Source organism: Suncus etruscus, chromosome 11 (genome assembly GCF_024139225.1).
Source record: "Suncus etruscus isolate mSunEtr1 chromosome 11, mSunEtr1.pri.cur, whole genome shotgun sequence".
In the NCBI taxonomy this organism is placed as follows: Eukaryota; Metazoa; Chordata; class Mammalia; order Eulipotyphla; family Soricidae; genus Suncus; species Suncus etruscus.
Window position 1 is genome coordinate 64,077,345 of NC_064858.1, and position 6,781 is coordinate 64,084,125.

A 6,781-nucleotide genomic window follows, 5' to 3' on the forward strand; every position below is an offset into this window, starting at 1 on the left:
ATTAAAATTTTAAATTCTGCTACTTGCATTTTATACCAAATGTACTATTTTAGATCTTTAATCAAAAATGAGTTCTGACTTGAATTATATTTTAGTCAATTTTTTCTCCTATTTTCACCTCACCTTAGCCCTTTTCTACTCTCTCTCTTCTTTTACCTTTGTCATTCTTCCATTAAGAACTACTCTGTAGCCGATTAAGATCCCAATGTATTCATTTTAATGAACATTGGTAAATAAATTAGTTGTGGTGAATTAGAGACAATGACTAATTTTTTTCATTATTTGTTTTTGAGCCACAGAAAGCTCTGATGGGTGCTGGGTATCAAACCCAATTTGGTCAATGCAAAGTAAATGCTCTGTTGGTTGTATTATATTTCAGATGTACTATATTGCTATTATTAGTTAACTTCCTAATTTAGAACAATGTATATGGAACATAACACAGATAAGCTCTCTCTCACACACACACTAAAACAAACACATTATATGATTACCTCTTACTTGATAGTAAGGCCCCTCTTCAATTCTACCTCTTAGTTTTATAAACCAAGGCCCAACTTCCTAAGGTATAGAAGGTGAGGAAAGGAAGGTAATCTTTTAGTTAGTGATAGTATAGCAAAGTTGAACAATTATCAAGATTGTAGTGTCTTGTAGTAGCAGCAGCAGCAGCAGCAGCAGCAGCAGCAGCAGCAGCAGCAGCAGCAGTAGTAGTAGTAGTAGTAGTAGTAGTAGTAGTAGTAGTAGTAGTAGTATAAACCCACAGAGGGAAATTTCATACTAGTGATTCGATAATCATGAAATTCTACTAGATGATTGTAATGTCTTTTTTTCCTTTTTTCGGCCACACTCGGTGATGCTCAGGGGATACTCCTGGATATGAGCTTAGAAATCGCTCCTGGCTTGGGGAACCATATGGGATGCTGGGGCATCGAACCGCGGTCCATCCTAGGCTAGAGGGTGCAAGGCAGATGCCTTACTGCTTGTGCTACAGCTCTAGCCCCAAGATGTTTATCATTTTCTGTAACTAGTTGATATGAAACATTCTAAAAAGTTACAGAATGTAAACAGGAAGAGGCTAACGTTCTTTTACTTCCTTTAATGTAGACCACATTCATTGAGTGGAATATCAAGACAGATATTTTCTATAATCAATTCAAAAAAAGAGAAAGACAATAAGAGTCTATCCACTAACAATTCTGAGGTCTTAGTGCAGTCTCAAACTTGAAAACCTTTCAACATGTTGTTATCTAATTATCAAATTATTCTTTAATATTATCTAGTAACACATTCAGAATTTATTCCAAAGAACACATAAATTGTTTTTTATAAGTCATTGACTATAGCAAATAGTCATAAAATACTTGCTGTGTTATTTTTAGAAAAAGCAAGGCTTAGAAAAATAAGTCAGTCTCACATATAGCTACAAAGAAAACTTGTGGAAACTATTAGAAGGAAAAAGAGAAATATATATTAGAATAAACAATATAGAGTTCAAAGAACACACTGCACAATCATCTTTAAGATCTATTCATTCTAATTAAAACAATCTTCAGTTGACTTCACCAGAGTTTCCCTTTCTCAAAGTCTGGCCCATGAAACATCTATAGGAGTAATAACTGTGATGATAGTGTAAAATGTAAAATTTCGGGACTTTGTCTATTGATTACTTAAAATTTATATATTAGATAAAGTTTCTCAATAAGACTTCAGCATTCTAAATTTGAAAAATTTAGTGATCATTTGAAAGTTGAAAATTTAGTCTATTTCTAAAATAAGGATAGGTGATAGTCACATTAATTTTTTACTAAGAGTGTCTTGTTATTATTTGGTTTAAAACATACATTTAATTATTTTTAATATGCTCTTCTGCTTTATTTATTAAAATATATAACTAGAAATCTGTGGCTTCTAGATAGACATTATTGAAATATGTTTTTTTCTGAAATTTTTTCCCCAAATATTACATGCCACAAAACCAGTATTTTCAGTCATTTCAGTCATTTAAGTCATGTGGAATGACTAAGGAAACACTTACTGAACCTATAGACCTGAGAAAAATAGATTCATTGTTTTGTAGTGACTGTGAATAACTTTGCTATGTGAATAAAGCTTTAATGAATGAAAATACAGAGGTAGTCGATACTAAAACAATGTAGGTGTTTGTATTAAAGTCTTACACTTTATCTCAAGTAAACAAACATTCTCCATTACATCATCTTTTTCCTCCTTCCACCTGTGTTCTCTGCTATCACTCATTGCCACAGAAATTCTGGCACAGGTGGTTTAATAATTCAGTTCACTCTTATTATTATTGCTCATAAACCTATTGTTCTTCCTATTTGTGTGTCTTCCAACTCATCTATTTTTGCCTCTTTCAGTCTGTAAATACAGGAATCTTAATTATCAAGTATTTTTGATTCATCATTCTTCTTTTATTCCATATTCCATGTCCTTGTCCTATAATATTATCAAATATAAAATCAAATGACTATAAATTTGATAGTAGTCACTTGGAAGCATCACGTTATGAAAGATGTCAATAGATTGGCACCAAAGATTACCAGTATTTCATCTAGATTTGTATAAAATAAATATAAGAATATAAAGTGTTTCCTCTAGTTTAAGAAATAGTACATGAAATAATAAAAATATATAATTAACAATATGAATTACATAAGAAAGGTAAACTTCTTAGTGTATTTTAGTAAGTGCAAATTAGTTTCTGCTAATGTAGTTTTTTATACAAAACAATTTTTATTAGAATATAATAACCATGCTAGTCTGATGTAATTTAATGTCACTTTATACCAAATTACGCTATCAAAATATCCTACTTTAAATAGACACAGAATAATAAGTAATATTTAACTTTAAATGTCATAATTCTGAGTAATATTAAAAATATTTCAAATAAGTATTCTTGAGATAAAAAGTAATAATCTGGTTAAGCAAAAGTCATATTATCTGAGAATTGATTTAAAAAATTTCTAGTAATCAAATAACATTTTGTGATAAATAAGTAATAAGATAAAAAGTGGGAGTGTATGATTGATAAAAAGGCAGAGTGAAATGAGAAGGACTAAGCCATCCTTCAATATATTAAAATTATAATAGGCATGCGGATCATAATAGCTACAAATTTATTATACCAATTGTATGAATTAAATAGAGGTCACAGAATATTGCTTTATTTACTGTGAAATATCTCATGAATTTTGGTATCACAAAGATAACAAAATTAGAATTAAAAATGTGATAAAAATTTTTAAAAGGTAATTTAGGGAAACTAAAATAATGATAGTATAGAAATAAAGTTGATTTGGAGTTAGCTACTTACATTAGTTTCTTTTTTTTTTTGCCCCCCCCTTCACAATACAGATCAAGCAAAGGGCCTCGGTTGAGGTGTATATGGGGTGCATTTACTGTACCACCTCTTTCTATACAGTCAGTGTAAAGAACACAGCCTGTGGTAAGCATTGGAAGGCCTAATCTTTTCTTTTCTTTTTTTTTATTTTTTAAATATATATTAAAAAAAAACCCTCACCATGCAACATTTCCATCACCAATATCTCAATGTCCTTCCTCTCCACCCCACACTGGCCTGTACTCTAGACAGTCTTTCAACTTTCCTCATTCAGTCACATTTTGTTACGATAGTTAGATTCTATGATACATTAGATATTAATAAATATTAAAAAATTTATTTGATATAACTTGCATATTATATTACATATATTCATATTTGATGTTTTTTAAATGGAACCTGACAGTATTTACACCTTAGCCTTGGCTCTGTTCAAATAAATCACCTATATAATTAGCTGCACACAAGTCTTACCCTTGTGCTATCACTCTGGCCCCTGTATCTAAATTTTTTATAATAATAAGTACGGTTCTTTATTATAAATCCATAACAAAAATAATTCTTAATTAAAATTTGGTTACATTAATATAACAAAAGAGGAGTAAAAAAATAAAATATATTAGGTAGTTCCATTCTTAGATACACACCATAGTATAGAAAAATATAGAGTCTCAGATTCAGAAAACAAGAGAAAAATTCTATCATTGTAATTAAATAACTTGCTGTTAGCAGCTTCTGTCCTACAGCCATCAGTGAGATTTCGGTGAATCCACTTTATGGGGAGTGGGTTGCACGGATGGCAAAATATGAAATACAAAATAATTAAACCACACAGAGTATGTGGGGTCAACACTTTTTCTGGCAGGAGTGCGACAAGTTTAATTTTTTGAGCAGGGGAATATATAGGGGTAAAGTTAGCCATAGGTAAAGAATAATTATAATCATAAAGTATAGTACAACAGTAACAATACCTAAGCTATGGGTGTGACTGTAAAAATTAGGGGTGAGGGTGGAGGATTTGGGATGCAGGTTGGGAATTGAGATGGAGGGAGGGCAAATTTACTGATGGGAATTCCCATGATTCAATGTACCTAAAATACTACTGTGAAAGATATGTAAGCCAATATGGTCAAAATAAAAAATATAAAATAAATAAATAAAATAATAATAAAAAATACAGACAAAAAATAATATACCAAATAAAGGTCATAGGTACACAGAAAAATATTCCAGGTTACAAAGGAGAAGGTTACAACTCAAGACAACTCTTTGAAAGCTTACTTTAAATGCAAAATTAGGACTAGGAGGGAGTAGAAAATATCTAGGAACTTGATCTTTACTGGACTGGACTCTATTGTTTTAGAGGTAATGTAAAGGGAGGAGCCAAATCCCCCAAAATGAGTTTCCCTATTTCTAAAGGAGGGTCAGTAGTCAATAGCCAGGATCTGCATTCTGGTTATGCTCTTGACTACCAGAAAATGCAGCTGCAAGGACATATTTTAAAAAGAGAGAAAAAGTATTGTCTTTGCTTTTAGGGCTGGCTATTATCCAGAAAAGTTCTCAAATAATCTTTGGTGCTGGAATTTCTGAGCCAAATTATTTGATAGAGGCCATAATTTTGCCTAATATTTACAAAGGAGAGTTGACTCTTCATATAATGCTCACTACCGTATTGCTTATTATTCTAGATGTGAAAATTATGATTATCTTAAAATATTCCTTGTACAATCTAACCCCAAAAGCTTCATTTAGCAAAGTTCACCCTTGCCATTGATGAAGTGCCTAGAAATTAGAAAACCTTTCTAATGTGCAGGCTCCAATTTTGTGACTTTTTTATTTTTGACTCACTATCATTTATTTATTTTAATTATTTTAGTGCTCTGACCCACCTCATGAAGGTAAGGCCTCCAACTACAAGCTATGAATGTCTAATATCTATCTATAAATAGGTCTGAATGTATGCAGTGGACTCTATGTTTCCATAATCTTTATTGTAAATAATCCCTGCCTATATTGTATATAGCCCCTCATATATTATGCACCCCCCCATTCAGAACTTCTTTTATCCTCTTACTCCCTCAATCCTGATTTGTTTTCTCTCTCTATTTAATCGTCTTTACACTCAGTTCTTAACTCCTCAGGATCTGAGATAATCCCTCTGCCCTAGGAAGCTGCCACCTGGCTCCCAAATTGAAAGGGCAGCTTCTCATCTCTCGCTCCTGCAAGAAGCTACAGCCACTGCTCCTCCTGACTTATTCTATATGGCCCTTTTTTCCCACCTACCCTAAAAGAACACTTGTTCACTACCAAATTCTGCTCCAGAGGGATCCCCAGTCAAGGACACTACCTGATTCCTTATTGCTGCAAACCATTTTTTTTTTTTTTCTGGTTTTGAGGCCATACTCGGTGACACACAGAGGTAAATCCTGGCTATGCTCCTGGCTTGAGGGACCATATGGGATGTCAGGGATACAACTGAGGTCTGTCTTGGGTCAACGACATGAAAGGCAAATGCTCTACCGCTGAGCTATCGCTCTGCCCTGCAAACCATTTCTTAACTCCGTAAGACCACGTGCAGGATGAAATGATCATATTAACAAAATGTTTACTGGATCTTCCCCCTACTATCTCAAAATACTTAATGGGGATATCAATATTTTCTTTGTATATTTATTCCTTAATAGTTATAATTCTTATTGTGCTTATTTTCATATGTAAAGGTAGCCTCCTCTGTTCTCTCCTCCTTTTTTGCTTGTTTTAGTTCTGCTTAGTAACAAATTCTAGTAAAAAAAAGTCTTGACTGAGATAAGAGTTCAGGTCAACATTGTGGGTTCTTGTGGGCTGTGGCTTGGAGGGCAATTCTGCTCCTCCTCACAGGTATAGGAAGGAGAAGTGAGGGCAGATTACCAGTGCGGAGTTCGCCACTGTGGGCACTTGAAAATGGCTGGTGGACGGCAACTCTGCTCCTTATCACAGGTATCAGGAGGGAAGAGAGCGGAGGGTGGTGCCATACCTTGGCAACTGCCATCATAATTCCTGCTTAGGGGGCACTCCAAAGAAGAGACCAAGTTCCACACCACAGGGGACAAAGTAGGGCCGAAACCTGAAGGCAGAACGCTCTGAGAAACCAAATGCAAAGAAATATGGGTAAACAAAAGAAGACAATAGCAGCCAGGGATATAGAGAGAAATTCTAGCAAGTTTCCAAGCCTACCAAAATGCACGAGCCCCTTAGATGAGGACCTGAAAGTGGCAATAAAAGCCATAGCAATGGAAATAAGCCCTACTGCTGTGCTATTGCTCCAGCCCCTAACTTTTATTTAATTTTTTTCTTCTTTTTCGTTCTTCTTTAATTTTATTTATATTTATAGCTTCTAGACAGAGGTTACCAACCACTTTTTTTTTTTTTTTTACAAAA

At 33.6% G+C, this 6,781-nt stretch overlaps 1 non-coding gene across 1 annotated transcript; it reads right to left on the reverse strand.

Annotated features, from left to right (window-relative positions):
• Nucleotides 1-3,353: 3,353 nt before the first annotated feature.
• On the reverse strand, nt 3,354-3,486 carry LOC126023198 (small nucleolar RNA SNORA51). The gene has a single exon (XR_007500402.1). It is a non-coding gene; the product is annotated as a small nucleolar RNA SNORA51 (small nucleolar RNA).
• Nucleotides 3,487-6,781: the final 3,295 nt, after the last annotated feature.